The sequence below is a fragment of the Coptis chinensis genome, chromosome 7 (assembly GCF_015680905.1).
Source record: "Coptis chinensis isolate HL-2020 chromosome 7, ASM1568090v1, whole genome shotgun sequence".
NCBI lineage: Eukaryota > Viridiplantae > Streptophyta > Magnoliopsida > Ranunculales > Ranunculaceae > Coptis > Coptis chinensis.
This window is the reverse complement of record NC_141462.1, coordinates 78,099,175-78,118,064: the sequence shown is the minus strand read 5'-3', so window position 1 is coordinate 78,118,064 and position 18,890 is coordinate 78,099,175. Positions and strand designations below refer to the sequence as shown.

Sequence of the window (18,890 nt, the reverse complement as noted above, 5' to 3'; positions counted from 1 at the left end):
GGAAAGGAAGATCTCGAATCAAGAGGTGTGAAAATTGCAAAGGAAACAGGGCATACGAAGACTACGTGTACATGGCCTAAACCTCAATCACAAGGTAGGTACTGCATATTGAGTAGTTATATTTGGAAGGTTATATCCTGAACTATGTATATACTTATTTAATATTAGTATTTTCAAAATCTTAGTATTTCATTATTGAATTTATTGTTTGAATTCTTTTCAAACAGCTTCTTCTTCTAAGGTTCCAACAGCTCCTCCACCTTCTCAGGTAATTACATTTATCTTCTAGGATATATTTTCTCACCAATCGACCATATTTACTAAACGAATGTAAACTCAGAAGGCATTAACTGTGTTGTATTTGTTTATGCAGGGTGATCAGTAGTGAGATTAGATGCTGTTGGGAAGGTCTCCAGAACTGGATGAGGTTTTAGGATTGCCAGAGTATTCGGTTTCTGTTGGATAGTTTTAAGATTTTGTTCCACGAAAGAGATGTATCGATGCATTTGGAGTACAGGGAAGAAATGTGGAGAATCCTTGATAGTAGAGTAGTACCTCCAAGGCTTTTCATTAAGGGGAGATATATTGGTGGTGCAGACGCTGTTGTGACATTGCATGAGCAAGGGAAGTTGTTGCAGTTATTAGAAGGATTGCCGAGGGATCAGTCCACCAGTCCACCAGTCCGTGTGACGGGTGTGGAGGAATGTGCTTCATATTATATTATAATTGCAATGGAAGTCGTAAAATTAGTCCAGATGGGAGTGATGATGGCTTGTCAGTTCAGTGCCCACAGTGCAATGAGAATGGGTTGCTTGTATGCCCAATGTGCTGCTGAGCGATGTCTGGAGCCTTAGCCGTTTATGGTGAGCAAATGTCGTCTTCTGTACATTTAACTTTTAGTTTCGTTTATTTGCTGGAGCTGTTTGTGTGACCAAATCTTTTTTCGTTTGAAAAATTTATCCGATGAGGTGACCTACAGTATAAAGATTGAAAGGAGAAAGAAAATGGCAACTAAAACAACCATTTATACGATAATACTTCGATTCCATTCAGCCACCTATAATAATCTCCCATCTGAATAGGAAGTGCTTGAGTGGGATATCTCTCAACTCCTCCCCACAGCGACCAAAGTGAATGAATCCCTTCATTATTGTTATCTCCTAATTCCTTCACCCTTGATCCGTTACTGTCTTTTATTTTAAGTTCTTTGTTGGCCCTTGAATGTTACAAGCCTTTTGGAGGTCTGACAATCTTGATTATCTTACAGTTTTTAAGCTTGGCATCCATATACCCTCTCTAAGTTGTTTTCTTAATTGCAGCTTCTGTACCATTGGCATCCAAGTGATGTGAATGGAATACTAACGTCGATTCTGGTTTTTTTGTATTACTTCATAGGTACGTTGTTTTTCTCTCACGTCTTCATTTTTGTTTAAATGAATGATCAAAATTCCTTCAGCAAAGAACGTGTACCTGATAACAAAAAACTTTTAGAAATTTCTATGAATCTAAGGTTCCATCTTTGTGATGTTCACCAGGTTCATCCGTACCCTCAGCTTATGTGTTATGGATTATGAGGGAATTGCCTCCTGCAGTTGCAGTTGATAGTGAAAGACAATCGAACATAGTGACCTTCATGAGTGACACAACAGTGGCGATGCATAATTCTCAGCGCTGGACTTCTGCGACTTCCTCCCAGAATCAGGTTTTACATGTTAGCTCTAGCGGCCCCCCGACTTAGTTATTCTAGTTAATTAGTTATGTTTGAAGCACAAACTGACCTAACTTGACATTTTGCAGGCATCAAGAGCAAGTCCCATCTAAATGAGCATTATATACGTGATAAAGTGTTTTCCCAAACTTCTTGGAGGAAACGTGCCAGGTGCTTTATCAGTAAATGTTTCTGCTTACAGTGGAAATGGTGAGGCTGGAGTAGTTCAAATTCCTCCATGACAAGCATCCAGACGACAACTGCAAGGTTTTAATCGTGGCCTTGCACCATGCTTCTTGGCATTTTGCTCGTCTAAATAGCTACAAATTTCTGGCAGTTGGAAAAAAAAATACTAGAGCTGTTTTGGAGTTATCGGCTTCACGTCATTGTAAATCATTTGTGTAAGTTTCCATCTAGTGAGGAACCCTGCGTCCAAAATATGGGCTGTTTCGGAAGTGCTTGATCCTGATTATCTCGGCTAGTCAAATTGCCGGTTCTCTAGCTTAGTCGCCTTGTTAAGATTGAAAATAAAAATCTCTTGCAGTAAACTGTGGTCTGGAGTAAAGAGACCAACTTGACGTCCTCCGCTCTCGCCATCATTTTCTGCAGAAAGTTGATATGACGTGCAGGGATCAAATTTTGGGCTAAAAAAATTGGGAACCTTTCAGGCAGCAGATCCATGTGGTATGAATTTTTGGTAAGAGAAACATCTTTGACATAAAGAAAAACAATGTAGGTGATATCAGTCGTCAAACTTGTATGCAGATCTTGCTTGTGGTTGTACTCAATTTGTGATACATTTTGTTTTCCACTTTTCTCCATCATCAGTTACAAGATATCAGCATTACTAAAGCTGTGACAATCCCCATAGAAAACCGATGTGTTTGTGCACTCTATGTCGTTCCATGGGATCTCTATTGTTACTGAGCATATGTATATGACTTAGTTTTGTAGCTGAATCTTTTCTATTAATTTAGCCAAGCCCCGGCTGTTTACTAGGTCTTATGAGTATTCTCATAGTTCTTCCGCTACATAGAGGTATTACTGGTCTGTGAGGGAAGTGGTGTTACTTATATTAAATATTCTTTAAAAATTAAAACTAAAGCGATGGAAGTAGGGCCTATAGCACCTTATCATCAAATGCAAGATCCCTTCAAAGTATATATTGTTATGTTATTCCGTTCTTTAGTTTAATTATTTTGTTTGACAATTTCTTGGATGGTCTAGGCTGAGCTAAAAGTGATGCGTGAAGCCGCACAGTGGAGAAGGCTGCAAGGTTAGCTGTTTTCTGCTGGTTTTATTGGGTTTCATTAGATCTTTTTCTTTGTAACTTTTACTATATAGCACGCTTCTCCTCCATTTTGTTTTCTAATTACAATATGAGACACCAGGATCACTCTACTCACATATAAGAAAGGGTGTATTGTGTTTGTTATATACATAGGTGATGTGACCAAAATAAACTAACTAAATTTTCTTAGAGTACAAGAGGTTTCAAAAGGTTTGAGCAGCACGTAAAGTATGTCATAATTTTACCAAAATGTAGTTTTGTCCATTTATTAACCTTACAAACGTTAGAACAAGATCTTGGGGTTATGAGGATTCCCATCAGTAAGACGTTCTTTGGTCTTAATTGGTGCGGCTTCGCTAGGAAATCAGAAGCTTTGTGTGTACCTGAGAGGATAGGGGTAAACTTTGGCTTGCTTTTGTATAGTGGCTGTGGGACTTCTGGACTTGGATCTAGAACTTGGTTGAGATCAGGTGGGGGGAAGAAGGAAGGAACAATATCAGGAGTAGTTTAGTGGATGTGGGGAGGCATGTCCATAACCAACTAGGGAAGAGGGCAACAATGAGGGGTCTTCCTTGAAAAAAGATATGGGAAGTTGAAACACCTGTTTCAGCTAGTTTTTGAAAAAAAGGCTATACATTGTTCTATCTCTTCATAGTTGAATGGCTGGACATAGGTTGTGGATTTTCTGCTCATATTCTTCCTGTTTTCTCGAACTAAAGCTTTATGCTTTTCGGCAGAGAAAGCGATGGCGTTTGTGGATGACCGCAACACTTATAAAGCTTTGCTAAACATGAAGGTTATTCAAGTATGATGGAGAAGAGGAGGGGAGGGACGAGGACTGATTATGTACGTGAGAGGCAGCATGGAATTGGGGTGGGAGGAGAGGTGTTGGAGTTATCCCTCACATGAGGAGAGAAACCGAGTCGACGTAAACGGGCTTAATTTGGCATCGCGATTAAGTCGAGGCAAGCCGCCAGCGCTTCGATAGAAGCGACTTCGCCTTCGAGTTCCAGAACATAGGGCGACCAGCTCAAAGTGGCGAGCGCCAGCCTTCGGCCAGTCTTCAGTGCGACTTCGGCGCTCAGTGAGAGCGCCAGCGCTCAGTCTATTTTTCGTGGGCTTTGCTACAAGATTACGAATTTGGTTTTGGAGATAAAACCAAAAATCAAGGTTTTGGAAAACCTAACCTAATGAACCAAAACAAGTCGGAAGGATTGGAATCCGGACTAAAACAAAGAGAGAGAACCTTTACGAGATACAACCCTCAGAAAGAGATAAGAGTGATCTAGTAAGGTGAGAGACTGTAAGGAGAGATTGTAATCTTCCTTCCTACTTTATTAAGAACTGGCTCTTGTGGAAGTAGGCATCATTGGCCGAACTACGGTAAATCTTTGTGTTGTGGTTTGCTTTTACTGCTTTACATTATTATCTGTTGTTAATAGTTGTTTAGCGAGTTGGGCATGTTAGTATAGGTTGTAGTTGATATTTAGATTTTGTCCGGAGTTGAATTGAGTTCATATACAAGTTATCTGTGTAGTGGGGGAACCGATTGGTATTGGTGTAATCCCCAACAAGTGGTATCAGAGCCTTGGTTCGAATAGCCTAGGGTGTTATCCAAATCTTGGTCAGAAGGTGTTTGACGAAATTCCTGAGAGAAGATTTGAGGTTAAATAACTTGTAGAGATGGACCATTCCGTGAACACTCGCATGATGAGTCTGAATAGGAAGAACTACACCATATGGAAAGCCAAGATGGAAGACTTGCTATACTGCAAGGACTTGGCACTTCCCATTGAGAATGAGGAGTAAAACGGAAAAATCGATGAGGCCGAAAAAGTGGAAAAAGCTTGACGTAAAAGCCGATTGGATACATTCGACAAAGGATTGGACGATGATGTCTTTCACCATGTGGCCCCAGAGACTCTGACCTTCATCCTATGGAAGAAACTCAAGACCTTTATGAGAGGAAGTCCGTGGAAACAAAGTGCTAGTCGTTAAGAAGTTTGCGCATTACGAAAGTATCAAGAAGGTTCTTCAATGTCCGAAAGCATCTTAATGAAGCACGAGAATATCATCAATCGGATGCATTTGATGAAGATCAATTTGGGAGACGAAGTTGAGGCTTTGTTTCTATTAGGCTCTCTACCCGAAAGTTGGGAGACATTAGCGGTTTTCTCTACATGGAGCAGACCAAGGATGGAATTGTTACCATGGAGATGGCTACCACGCTTTGTTGAATGAGGAGACTAGAAGGAGTGCAAGAAGCAGCTCTTCTAACTTTCGAGGTCCTTTTCACAGAAAACGGGGAGAGGTCGCGAGAAAACCATCTCGTTCTAGGGTGATGATGTAAGTAAATCTAGGGGTGAAGCTAGAACTCCTAAGGCGAGAGGCAATGTTACTATTGTGCCACAAAAGGCCACTTCCGGATATGAGTCGCGAAACAATGAAGAGGGATGAGAAGAATAACCGTGTACATGAAGACATGGTGCGAGGAACGAAACACACGGCAGAGATACTACCGCACTAGTCGATGACCTAGTGGGAATTGTGTCGATTGTGGTGTGTCTTTGCCTTAGTACCTCATGTCGATCGAGTGGGTGATAGATACGGGAGCATCCTATCACGCCACACCGCGCGGGGATTCTTCACTACCTACACCGCGGGTGAATATGGTGAAGTAAGGATGGGTAAATGCGGAGTCTCAAGATTATAGGCATTGGAGATGTTCATATAGAAACCAATGTCGGCTACACCTTGACACTTCGCGATGTAAGACATGTTCCCGACATACGGTTAAGCCTAATTTTCGGCCGGGAAATTAGATGACGATGGCTTTGTAAACTCGTTTGGTAACGGGTATGGAAACCGACCGAGGTTCCATTGTAGCAGCGGAGGAAAGAAAACTGCTCTCTTTACAAAACACAAAGGCTAGTTTGTGTAAAGCGAAGCGAATCTGTGAGAAGAAAGAAATCCGAACTGGTGGGCAAGAGACCGTGGTCACATGGGCATAAAAGGGATGGAAGTTCTTGCTAAGCAAAAGGCCATGCCGCATATTAAAGGTACACATTTAAATACATGTACTCACTCGTTTGGTAGGAAAGCAACACAGGGGTGTCTTTCCAAAGATTCCCGTCTCACGAAAGGACACTCGCCCCGAGCTAGTGCACCGAACTTATGTGGTCCTATGAGAGTGAAGTCCCACCGGGAGTTTACAGACTTTGACATTCATTGATGATCGTCAAGAAAGATATGGGGCCTATAGTCCCAGACCGAGGATGAAGTACTTGGCGTGTTTGAGAAATTCCACAATGGTGGAAAAGAGAGACCGGGAAGTTGTTGAAGTGTATTCGCCGATAATGGGGTGAAGTACATTGGGCCATTTGAAGAGTATTGCCGAGTCATGGGATTCGCCATGAGCGGTTCTCCCAAGACACCGCAAATGAGAATGGAATAGCGTGAGAGAATGAACCGCACCATTGTAGAGAGGATAAGATGCATGCTATCTCACTCTAAGCTACCTAGAAGCTACTGGGTAGAAAGCAATGCGTCTGGCCGTGCATGTGATCAACTGTCACCGGCAAAAGCCTCGAATAGTGATTATCCGAGAGAGTATGGTCAGTAGAGATGTTGATTATGGATACTTGAGGGTATTTGGGTCGCGGGGCATTTGTGCATATTCCGAAGGATGAGAGATCCAAGCTTGATGACAAAAAGCCAAGCAAAGGCATTTTTCCGGGTTATGGAGATGAAAAGTTTGGTTACAAACTCTATGATCCGATTAACAAGAAGGTGATCCGGGTCGAGATGTTGTGTTCCCGGAGACCAAACCATAGCGAGACTTTGAGGAGGGTGAGAAGCTTCTGTGCTTTCACCAATGATCTTGTTGATTCGAACCGGAGTTCCTACCGTGGGAACGTCACGAGAAGGCATTGAGAATGCAGAGAACCATGAGTTTGAAGCTCATGATGAGAATCCTATTGCTCATGATGGGATAGAACCTATTGGTATAGAAGATGCGCATGAGATGCATGAACCACCACCGAGAGCAAGCGAAGTGCATCCTCCGAGGCACCGCCAGATGGGGCAAGGAGGTCCGACAGGGAGAATAGCTTCAACCAGTATCTACCACATACGTGCGCTACTATCGGATGGTGGAGAACCTATGTACTATCAAGAGGCACTTGAAGGTACGCACAAAGAAAAGTGGTTGAAGGCCATGCATGACGAGATGGATTCTTTGCATAAGAATCACACTTATGAAGTTAGTTGAAAAACCCACAGGAGAAAAGTTCTCAAGAATAAGTGGATATACAAAGTCAAGCATGAGGAGAACAATCCTCACCCAAGGCACAAAGCTCGCCTTGTTGTGAAGGGATTCGGTCAAAGGAAAGGAATTGACTTTGATGAGATTTTCTCTCCTGTAGTGAAGATGACTTCTATCCGGGTGGTATTGGGTATGGCCGCAAGTATGAACCTAGAGGTTGAGCAGCTAGATGTTAAGACAACTTTTCTTCATGGAGACCTTGAAGAAGATGTCTACATGGACCAGCCAGAGGGGTTTGAGGTCAAAGGCAAGGAGCACCTAGTATGCAAGCTGATAAAGAGCTTGTATGGGTTGAAGCAAGCACCGAGACAGTGGTACATAAAGTTTGACTCCTTTATGGTGAAGCAAGGATACAAGAAGTCTGCTTCCGATCATTGTGCGTTTGTTCAGAGATTTCGAGATGGGGATTTCATAGTGCTATTCTTGCCATGTGGATGATATGTTGATAGTTGGCCCAAACATCAACAAGATATCCAAGTGAAGAAAGACTTGAGTAAGTCCTTTGAGATGAAGGATTTGGGTCAAGCAAAGCGGATACTTGGGATCACGGATCACTTTCGTGACGAAAGAGTGGGAAGTTGTGGCTTTCAAGAAAGCTACATTGAAAGGTGTTGAAGAGATTCAACATGGATCAAGCCCCGATCGGTTAATGTCCGCTTGGTGGCCGGCCCGCATGACCAAAGAGATGTGTCCTAAGGGAGCATGAGCATGGCAGTCGATGGAAAAGATTCCTTATGCATCCGCAAATGGGCGGTTTGATGTATGCCATGGTGTGTACTAGACCGGATATTGCTTTTCGCCGTTGGGGTGGTAAAAGCGATTTCATCAAATCCGGTAAAGAACATTGGGAAGGTGTTAAGTGGATATTGAGATATCTCAAAGGCACTTCCAAATCATGTTTGTGCTTTGGTGGAAGTAAGCCCTTACTTGAAGGCTACACCGATGCGCATGGGCGGTGATGTTGACTTCGATGAAGTCCACCTCCGGTTATCCGGGTTACCTTTGCGGGGGAGCGGTTTCTTGGCAATCTAAGTTGCAAAAGTGTGTTGCCCTCTCCACTCTGAAGTCGGCATATATTGCGCCAAATCGAGTGTTGCAAAAGAGTTGCTATGGATGAAGAGGTTCTTCGACGAACTAGGGGCTAAAGCGAAAACAGTTTGTAGTTCTACATGTGATGGGCCATCCACTTGAGCAAGAATCCGAAGTTTTCATTCTAGATCCAAGCACATACACGCGTCGTTATCATTGGATTAGAGAAGTACTCGAAGACAAGCATTTGTGTATCGAGAAGATCCATACCGACAAGAACGGGTCGGATATGATGACCAAAGTCTTACCGAAAGGTAAGTTTGATGTTTGTTGTGCTATTGCGGAATGGCAAAGACACCTCCCGCTGATTTGGCAATTGCATGGAGGTAGCCCCCACCGCTCGAGGGGGAGATTGTTGAGTTATCCCTCACATGAGGAGAGAAACCGAGTCGAGTAAACGGGCTTAATTGAAGATCGCGACAAGTCGAAAGCCTCACGATAGAAGCGACTTCAGCTTCGAGTTCCAATAACATAGAGGCGACCAGCAAGCCAAAGTGAGCGCCAGCCTTTCAGTCTTCAGCCGACTTCGCGCTCAGAGTAGCGCCCAGCGCTCGAGTCTATTTTTCGTGGGCTTTGCTACAAGACCGCAAATTTGGTTTTGGAGATAAAACCAAAAATCAAGGTTTTGGAAAACCTAACCTAACAAGAACCAAAACAAGTCGGAAGGATTGGAATCCGGACTAAAACAAAGAGAGAGAACCTTTACGAGATACAACCCTCAGAAAGAGATAAGAGTGATCTAGTAAGGTGAGAGAGACCTGTAAGGAGAGATTGTAATCTTCCTTCCTACTTTATTAAGAACCGCTCTTGTGGAAGTAGGCATCATTGGCGAACCACGGTAAATCTTTGTGTTGTGGTTTTGCTTTTACCGCTTTTACATTATTATCTGTTGTTAATAGTTGTTTAGCGAGTTGGGCATGTTAGTATAGGTTGTAGTTGATATTTAGATTTTGTCCGGAGTTGAATTGAGTTCATATACAAGTTATCTGTGTAGTGGGGGAACCGATTGGTATTGGTGTAATCCCCAACAAGAGGGTGGGGGGTGATCTGACTTGCTAGCTGCAGTGCTGATTTTACCACATTGGTGGTGGTGTTAGCCCGTTTGCCCCTTTTTCTGTTTTGGCTTTTTCGCATTTAAGTATTTCTCGCGTGTGGGTGTACTGCGGTTGGGGGTTCGGGTCCTTGAAAAAATAGCATTTGGCTATTGATCTTCCAAAGATACATCAATATATTAACTTTTATTGATGATAGGAAGGTGTCAAGTGGCGTGCTGGTTAAAACTTGGGAGGTTGTGCCCAAGGTCTTAGGTTCGATTGCCACCTTCACCGGGGAAATGAGGTTTTAAGTGGATAAGTGAATAAAGTTCTAACTATCAAAAACAAAAAAATGATAATAGGAAAAAAAACTGTTGTTGGACAAACTGCTTTTGGATCTTGGTTTTTTTAGTTCTTATGGAGATCAAGGTAGTTGTTGCGAATAGATCCAGTGTTGAGTTCTTAAATAAGAGCTGACCAACTATTTTGAGGAAGTTGCCAAACAGAAGGTAGACCAGCCTCATTCATTGCAATATTGGACGATACGTAAACATGCCAAAGGCTTGGTATAGAAAGGAGGGGGTGTTTAGAGGTTCATATTTGGGACAACTGCATTTAGGATAGCGTAGTACTAGTCTAGATTATTAAGGGAAACCCTATGGAGATCACATGTGCTCACATAGACTACTAGGAGCATCTCCAGTGGGTCATTTAGAATAGCTAGACACAGGCATATAGAGATCTGGATAAAGGCATATAGAAAATTGATGTATCAAAAACAATGGCTTTAGACCTTCAGTAAATGAAATGAAGGATTGTGTGTAAGCTTTCACAATTGCAGCTTTTAGTCCTCCAGAAATTTTTCCTCGCACTGCAACATGTTTTCTCTTCAGAACTATTTTATTTATTTGTACTTTTTCGCCAATATTTTGTGCAGACGGTGTTTTTTCAGCCAGGTGTTACTGTGCATTCTGCTACGTCTTTTAGTCGGACTAATAAAGAAGGTCGAGGCAATACTAGTGTTTGGACAGATACTCCCGAGGACAAAACCCAGAAAGCAAAATGAAGTAAGTACATTTCTTGGTGCTGATTGTGTTAATATCCTGTGGTTCTTTACTTTAACATGTTCTGAAAGTTGTTAGTAAATACATCTATTTCTGTATTGCAGCTATTTAGAGGCTTAGAATGAAGCCGCAGCACTTGCTTCCAATGAGGAAAAGAAAAGAACTAGTTCTGATGCAGATTTGGTGGACAAATACAATATCACCAAACGTTCTAAATCATTGGTGGAGAAGCACCAAGAAGAGTCAGCTAACCACCGAAAAAGAAAGTCCAAACAGGAGAAAACGAAGGAAAAAAGACTTAAAAGAGCAAAAAGAGGAAGAATGGGTAGGGAAACACCCTTGGAAGCCTTGGGATCGTGAGAAGGATCTGACAGCAGGACGACAGAACGTCAATCTTGATTCAGAGAATATGGTCAAAGGATTATCTTCACGATTCTCAGGAGGGAATGTACAGAGAAATTTATTGTAGGTGAGGAGGATGACTTTTTGTGCTTTATGGTTAAGGCACTTCAGGACATGCAATGTTGGACTTCACCAGCATGTCTCACAATCAGCCTCAACTGTGTTTCGTAAGGAAAGGAAAGAAATAATGCCAATTCGTTAAATTATGTATACTATGTACTAATCTGATGTTGTAGACATTTCAATTCAGTGTAAAATCAAGTTTTGCAGTGAAGATATTTAGTACTCAGCCATGCTTCTATATCCATTGCGGGTCTGAAGATTATAGTGTTGGAAGGTTGACTTCATTGATAATATTGAGTTACGTTCTTTTTACACACAAATTGTGCAATTCAAATTTCATACTTTACAGGAATGAACTTTATGTTTTTGGTCTGGAAAGACAATCTGTGACATTATATGTAGCCTACTTCCTGTCTACCTGCCTACCACATCATGCCAAGAATTCTCTGTCATTGAAAGTGTTGTCAGCTGCGAAAGTCAAGTATATCTTCCTGGATGCCATGCGAGTTAGCCATTCCTCCTCCAGTGATGCTTAAAAAATCACTTTTCTCTATTCTAGATACTGGTGCAAGTCTTCCCCTTCTAACTTGGCTGCTGCCCTGAAAGAACTAAGACCACAATAAAAACATATCAATAAACAAAATGATCTAATGCTCAAAATAGAGCTATATGCTAGTGAAAATAATAATGAACGACACACTTCACCCGATCGAGAGTATCATTCTTCTGCTGTTGCAACAAGAAATTTGAGCATTTGCCGCCATTGTAAGGGATAGAACCAGAAGCAAGTAGCTGGGAGGCGTTGCTCAATCTCTGCTGATGATGCTGACAATGTTTTAGACTCCTGGGGTCTAAGAAGCTCACGTCGTGTCCCATGACATCAGATTCACCCGGGAATTAAAAGAATAGGGAGGCAGCGCATGGAGGAACCAGCAGCTTGTACCATTCTTACATTCTTTAGGAATTGGAGGTGTGGTGTTGGACAAGATCGATAAAGTTTCTAATATTAAGATAAATATAGTTTACTTAGGACCGTACAAATAAGGTTATGATTTGGGGAATCCATTATCCGGTATAGGGAATCAGCTCATATGAGCTGATTAACACGACACACTGCGAGGAGCACTCAAATGAGATAATTAGCACAACATATTTTAAAAAATAAAATACAAGTGCTGTATATGCACTGGCAACATATAACAAGAGACATTACTGATCCACAGTGGGAGAGCTTGCTCCCCTGATTCGTTCATGTTGTCCGTAGTATTCTCAGTTGTAAGAACAAACTTTCAACGCACGTGTTCATGTCGTTGTTAGATAGACTTTACCTAAACCAAAGGAGGAAATTTCAGTGACAATGCAAGTGCAACATAACTAACTACAATTAAAAGGTAAACATGTAGGGGTATAGCAAAAAATAAAGAATCCATCAAAACAAATAGCACATACCTAGCCGTTTATCCTTACTAAGCAATTTTAAATTCAGCTTAACCAATGATTGGACTTCACACTTTGCACCCTTGTCTTTTGGAGCTTAACCAATAAGGTGACCCCAACCTATATTAAAATTTTGGAGCTCTTACATAGACCTTCGCTGCTTTGTCCTCCTCAACAATATTCAAGAGTGTTTCATCCAGAGGAGGTACAAAATAACAACACACTTGCTGAGTGCTTAAACTAACTAAGAGAAAGTTCTGATATACACCTCTGGACTGCCTAAATTAACAAATCCTGGAAACATATCTGATATACACCTTTGGTCTGCCTAATTATTTTGAAAATTCATATGCAAATCATTCTTACCTCAACCTCTCGATTATTCAAAATGCTATTTTCAAGAATGGTGCTTCTGCGGAACTTCTCATCTGTGTCATCTGAGAATACAGTTGTGCTGTTGGTATTGGCATCGGCATCACTGGGGTCCGACGCTACCATATCAAAGTCATAATTCAAAAACCAAACAGTATGCGATTAGCAGACAACACGAGGTCAACTGGCAGAGCCTGTACATTCCCGTTCTTTTTCAAAAACCAAACAGTACACAGAAGCAGAAAGACCCAACCGAACGTCAAAAAATAAAATAAAAATCACATGGTTGAAAAAACCAACCATTTTCCGCCTTCTCCCCATGTGAATCCATAAGTTCAATAGCTCATTGGTGCGTAATGGCTTAACAAGATAATCAGCTGCTCCAAGTTTCAAGCACTTCACAACAACAGAAACCTCATCTTGAGCAGACATCACTGAGCGAGTCAAAAGGATAAGAAAAGTGAGAATCAGTTCACATACACGCAAAGATAGCACATACAATATCAAATTGAACTTACTGATGATAGGAATCCGCCGTAATTATTCGTCACGCATAATGTACTTTAACAGCTTTAAGCCTTTGGTTACCGGAAGGTCAACTTCGACAAGTATGATATCGATATCAGGCCCCTCTGCATTAAGAGCATCAATCATCTGTCTGGGTGTCCTCACTGAGGTTACTGAAAGGCACCAAATATAAAATGTCACAAAGAAGTCCCTTCCTACGAAAGCAAATAAAATGTGATCGTACATGCAGTCTGAAAGTATATACTAGAGAAAAGATTAAGAGATGTGGAATCCTCTCAAAAGAAAGAGTTTATACTAAAGCTTGTATCATAATGAAACCATGGGAAGAGGAAACCACCATAAGAGTAATTGAGAAAAATACCAAGAAACAAAAACTCTGAGTGACTTCTCTTTCTCCAAAATACTTGCTTCCGTTTTCAGAGCAAAAGACCCATGGACAAACAATAACCAAAGTTGAATGCAAACAGCCAAATGGCTTACCAAGAAGAATTGATGCCATGCAAATAGTGACCAATATAAATATGCAATGATCTTGAAGAACCTCCAGCCAGAAGGAAGTCGAATGTCTTGGGAACCTGTAAATTTTAAAATTTGTAAATCAAAAGAAATAAATACTTGCTCCAAGAATTGAAATTTAACTCCTCAGGAGATAATAATTAATTTGATCAAGTCAGTTCACTGAACCTTAATTGCCAAGCATAAAACAAGTTTATCTGCGTCCTAGATTAAATTATCTATGGCAGTGCTTTCAGGGTCATTCGTAGCCACTCCCAACTCATGACAAACAGCTTTCATGCCTTCAAGCTTCAACAGACTGCAGCAAGTAGAGTCAGCGCATTAGGAAGTTTTTCTTTCATGCCCATGACTTCAGAATTGTCCATGCGACACAATACACAAACAGAAAAGACAAAACCACCTGTATCTAATCTTGACAGATTGCAAAATATTATAACTTAAAGTAATACAATTGTGCTTAAAGGAAGCTAAGCTGATTGGCCACCCTCTTTCATTTAATTAGGAATTCAAAATCTGGTGCTTCTCAGGTCAACAAGAACATAGTTAGAACTATTTTCTCTCATTTATATTAAGTAACACAGGAAAGGTTAGTACAGATATAACTTAAACCTCAAAGCAATTTGGAGTTCTTTGTCTTCAGGATCCCGCCTCAAACCCTCAGAGAATGCATTTGCTGCCAAGTTGAATTTCTGCACTTCCGCAGTATAGATTAGCAAATCCCCAGTTGAGATATGAGCACATATTTTCAAGGATGATGGAAAGATTAAGAAAATTCACTCACTTTTAGTGTGGCCCATGCAACTCCTTTCCTATAGTACGCCTCCAGCCAGTCAGGTCTTAGCTTTATACATGCGTTGAGAAAGCTGTGGAATGCAATTGGATTAGGATTTGATTGGAGGCAGACTCCTATGCTGCAGTGCTAGCGAGTAATGGTGGCTCTATTACAATGGACCTGTCGAAACAGCAGGAATGATAGCAGGCAACAACCTGTAGAAAATATAGTAACAAGGAAAACAGGGTTCTAATACATCAACACTAAAGAAAAACTATAAACAAACAAAATAACTCAAATTCAAAAATTATAATATTGTGCTTATTGACACTAATGAAAGACCACTAAAGAGGACTATCTGTCCAAACACCTAGTTGAAATAAAGACAACATGAACTAGAAACTTCTCTACACTAACGAAATAAATTTTAAGAAACCAAAACAAGGAAGTAAAACTGCTCCTATCCAATCCATCAAACTCCACCACTACCACGCTTTTTCCCTCGGGATTCAGGACTTGTACCAACAACCTTCTTGTATGCATCAAAGCGTGGTTGAAAATACGTTTCCCAATCACCGTTAGTAGGATAATGATAGTCAAACCAAAGCTTCAATTTCTGCATCGGATAGTTTGTTTTGAGCTTGAGCTTTAACATTTTGTTCTCGACAAGCCCAATACTTATAACATTAGGGCCATTTTTAGGGATAGCTGATCTCGGGGAGAAATGTGACGGACTTTGCCTTTGAGAAAAAAGACAACGGCAAGATGATATTTCAAAGCCGCAAGATAACCAAATTTTCGTGCATCTTCATAAATTCATCCGTACCAGATTTTGAAAGGTTCTCCACACAATTTTAAAACCCATGAACACCTAACATCTTTACATACTCTTGCTTAAAGCAACTCAACTCTACCAACAGATCTGCTTGTACTTTTATCCAATTCTCTTTACGATAACCCAATGCTAAAGCCAAGGCCATAAAACCACCGGTTCCATCTCCCATTGGTTCTTTAATATCCAAAGTGAATGGCCTCACAACCTTCTGAACTTTATCCATATAGTGAAAGTAGCAATGAGTATAGGAAGGTATTTCAACATCCCCGGTGATACTCTACCTACAAAAAACATCTCACTATTCAACAATTTTTTATTTTATTAATTCCTACTTAATCATAAAACCTTTACACCTAATTTACCTTCTCTTTTCTTTTCATTGCCTCCTTCATTAGTCCAGAGTGACGAAAGTGAAGCATCGCTAGCACCTTGATCTGTAATATTTGCATCATTTGCAAATTTCTGTTTTCTTTTAATCAACTGAATTCTTTTCTCAATATTGTTGATATGGGACACTATGCCAATAAAAGCCTCATCAAGGTACTCTTTTATTGCATACAAATTCATCTTTAGACCAGCCACCTCCTCCTCTAGTCGATCCATTGGAATTTGGAAATCTAAGAGAAAAAATAAATAAAGAAACATTTAGACCTAGGACAACATCAGCATTGCATATACTATCTAGCGAATTTTTAGCACTGTAAAATAGTTAACTAGTTACTCTATTTTCATACCTTATTGAAATTTTCACAGGAATAGTGAGCTAAGTATAGTCTATCTTTAACTCTTAGACTAGATTCGTTATGTCAGGGACGAACATACACCGCACTGAGTTGCTTGATTTCTGGTCAGCTTTTCTAGTCTCAAATTATGCTTAAAAAACAACCTTCCATCCAAATATAAATTCAGGACTTGTTTAAAAGTGAGACAGTATGTTAACATAAATAAAGGCTCTCTTTAAACAAATTACAAGAGTACTACTCACATTCTCTCAAATCAATAACTGAAAGGAACAAGATTCAAAGATAACATCATTATCGACAGGGCGTTGAATTCCCAAGGGTTCATTGACATAAGATCGGTTCCTGGACTAGAGACTACAACATATAAAACTCAACTCAAAAGCATATGAACCAATTACCATGGTCAACGTCTCTTGTCAAATTGGTCACTATAACATAGACAACAAACTAAAAAAACCACTTACAGAACTAGATTACATTTTTGGGTAATATGCTATGGTCTTGCATGCATGAATATCAGAATAATTGCAGAGAATAATTGATAACAGGTGTTCATTAACTAAACATGAAGAACTAAAGCATAAAACATATAAAACATAAGATAGATTACCTTTTAGTGTTGACACGCGAGCTGAAAAATTGATGGTTGATGTCTCTAATTGGGAGGGGAGGTAATAAATGGAGCGGAAATAGAGAATGTGCAGTGGAGAACATTCGAAAGTGGAGGGGGGAAACATGGTGATCGTGGGTTTGGACGTGGTGTGTGGGGATCGTGGGTTTGGACGTGGTGTGTGTGGGGAAGCCGCGAAGATAAATTCTCGAATTTTTTTGAAGTTTTGAAATTTTGAAAATTCCGATAAACTGAAACAAAATTGAAAATTGCACTTCATCCGAAATGTGGGTAACGGGGCAAATCTACATGGCCCAATTTTTCCATATCTGTCGATATTCCCCCTCCCCTCCACACACACCCAAAACCGAAATATAACGGTCTATATCGATATTTCAGAGATTCCAAATTTTTGAAATAGTTAAAATTTTAATATATATCATTATATATCCGATATATCACGATATATAACGATATATGTCAGAATTATCTATCAACAATAAATATAATCGGTCAAACAGTCAACAAGTCAATCGATATATATCAAATATTCTATATATATTGCTAATATATATCGATCCAAGTCAATCGATATACATTATTTCCATATCGTGTACCTATATTTCGATATATTGATATATCGGACGATATTTTCGACCTTGGTTGAAGAGAAAATAACTAAGTTAGGGGTTCAATAACATTTTTATTTGACAATTTTTGGTTTAGGAGGGAAGTAAAATCAGCTTATGTGTTTGCTCAATAACCCCAAATGGATATGAACAATGATTGTCAATATGAATAGTGATTGCTCATAACTCATGTTAAGGTATGAACAGTAATTGTTCATACTCATATTGAGGCAGGAGCACTCATTATTTATACCTAAAATAGGTATAAACAACGAGTCTTCATGTAAACAATGATTGTTCATAGCTCAGGTTGAGGTATGACCCCCCTCCCCCTCCCCCAAATAAGTATTAACAATCATTATAGGTAGGAACAGTCATTGTTCATACTCATAGCTCATGTTGATGTATAGTATGAACAATGAGTGTTCACAACTAATTTCGTCCTTAAACTAGAATTTAACCCATGGCTACGCCACTCGAGTCATAATTAAATGAATACATGTAAATTTAATTTTTACAACAGAATTACCCTTTTTTTTCTTTGACATTTAAATTGAACTTGTTAGTGTCATTGTGATACCCTTAACGGAATATGCCTTAGAAAATCTTCCTGACCGAGTATATGTATTGAGAACAATTTGTTCATCCGTAATGGAGTGTAATGTAGACTTGTTCACTCCGCTTATTATTGATAGAATGTCTAATTAATTACTTCAAAGAAAACACATGCCACTTAAAAATAATACTATTAAATTATATTTGTGGTGCTCCTAATTAGTTTCAATGTGCTTTTTGCTCTTTTGATATTGATGTTCATGTCATGGTATTGAGAAACCAATGATCACTCGGATAAAATAAATTTTCCTGGAGATTAATAGTTTAATGGGGAATTCACAACCTTCTTCATAGCGTGGATGCCACTTTGAAAACATTGATCTTCTAATAAGTTCAATTGTGGTACTACTTCAATGTGTTTTGATATTGACGTTCATGCATTGGCACTGAGAAACCACTTACATAGAGAATATGCAAGTTACATGATTCCTTATATATGAGCATGCTTCTAGGAGCAACAATAGAAATACCATGAATCCATGATTATATTCCTTGATATGTACTTTGGACGTTGAACACCAGTGATGGAGAAAAGGTGAGTTGAAATCCTTGATCTAATTAGGCAAATTCAGTCAAAAGGAAAACATATATACCTTAATTATAAACGATTTTGTTTTTGAAATGAAAATCAAATATACCTTAATCAAGTTTCAAATTGAAGTTGCATAAGCTAATGTATACCATGTTTAGTCATCTTTCATAAAATAAAAGAAAAATGAAAATAAAAACTTGTTTTATTAGTGTGGGATTTGTCAATGTATAATATGAATTAACTTGAGATAGTATGTGCAGTGCAAGCTCAGGCTCATTACCTTGATACCTTGAAGGCCTTGAATAGTTGAACTACAGTCTTACTTT

The 18,890-nt window shown here is 39.7% G+C and overlaps 2 long non-coding RNA genes across 7 annotated transcripts; one reads left to right on the top strand and one right to left on the bottom strand.

Annotated features, from left to right (window-relative positions):
• Positions 1-11,295, top strand: LOC147489073 (uncharacterized). 2 transcript variants are annotated; one of them, XR_015201905.1, is made up of 9 exons: positions 1-94; positions 228-268; positions 374-863; positions 1,320-1,395; positions 1,536-1,702; positions 1,798-2,109; positions 2,253-2,405; positions 2,936-2,984; positions 10,384-11,295. It is a non-coding gene; the product is annotated as an uncharacterized LOC147489073 (long non-coding RNA). The 2 variants fall into 2 exon arrangements; XR_015201904.1 differs by having other exon boundaries at positions 1,798-2,405.
• On the bottom strand, positions 11,241-16,993 carry LOC147489072 (uncharacterized). Of its 5 annotated transcripts, none has more exons than XR_015201902.1 (11): positions 16,789-16,993; positions 15,798-16,052; positions 14,610-14,691; positions 14,438-14,517; positions 13,997-14,126; positions 13,793-13,887; positions 13,303-13,464; positions 13,085-13,218; positions 12,779-12,978; positions 11,681-12,303; positions 11,241-11,574 (listed from the first exon to the last, which is right to left on the bottom strand). It is a non-coding gene; the product is annotated as an uncharacterized LOC147489072 (long non-coding RNA). The 5 variants fall into 5 exon arrangements; XR_015201903.1 differs by having other exon boundaries at positions 11,241-11,583; positions 12,779-12,903; XR_015201901.1 differs by having other exon boundaries at positions 12,779-12,903.
• Between the last annotated feature and the right edge of the window lie 1,897 nt (positions 16,994-18,890).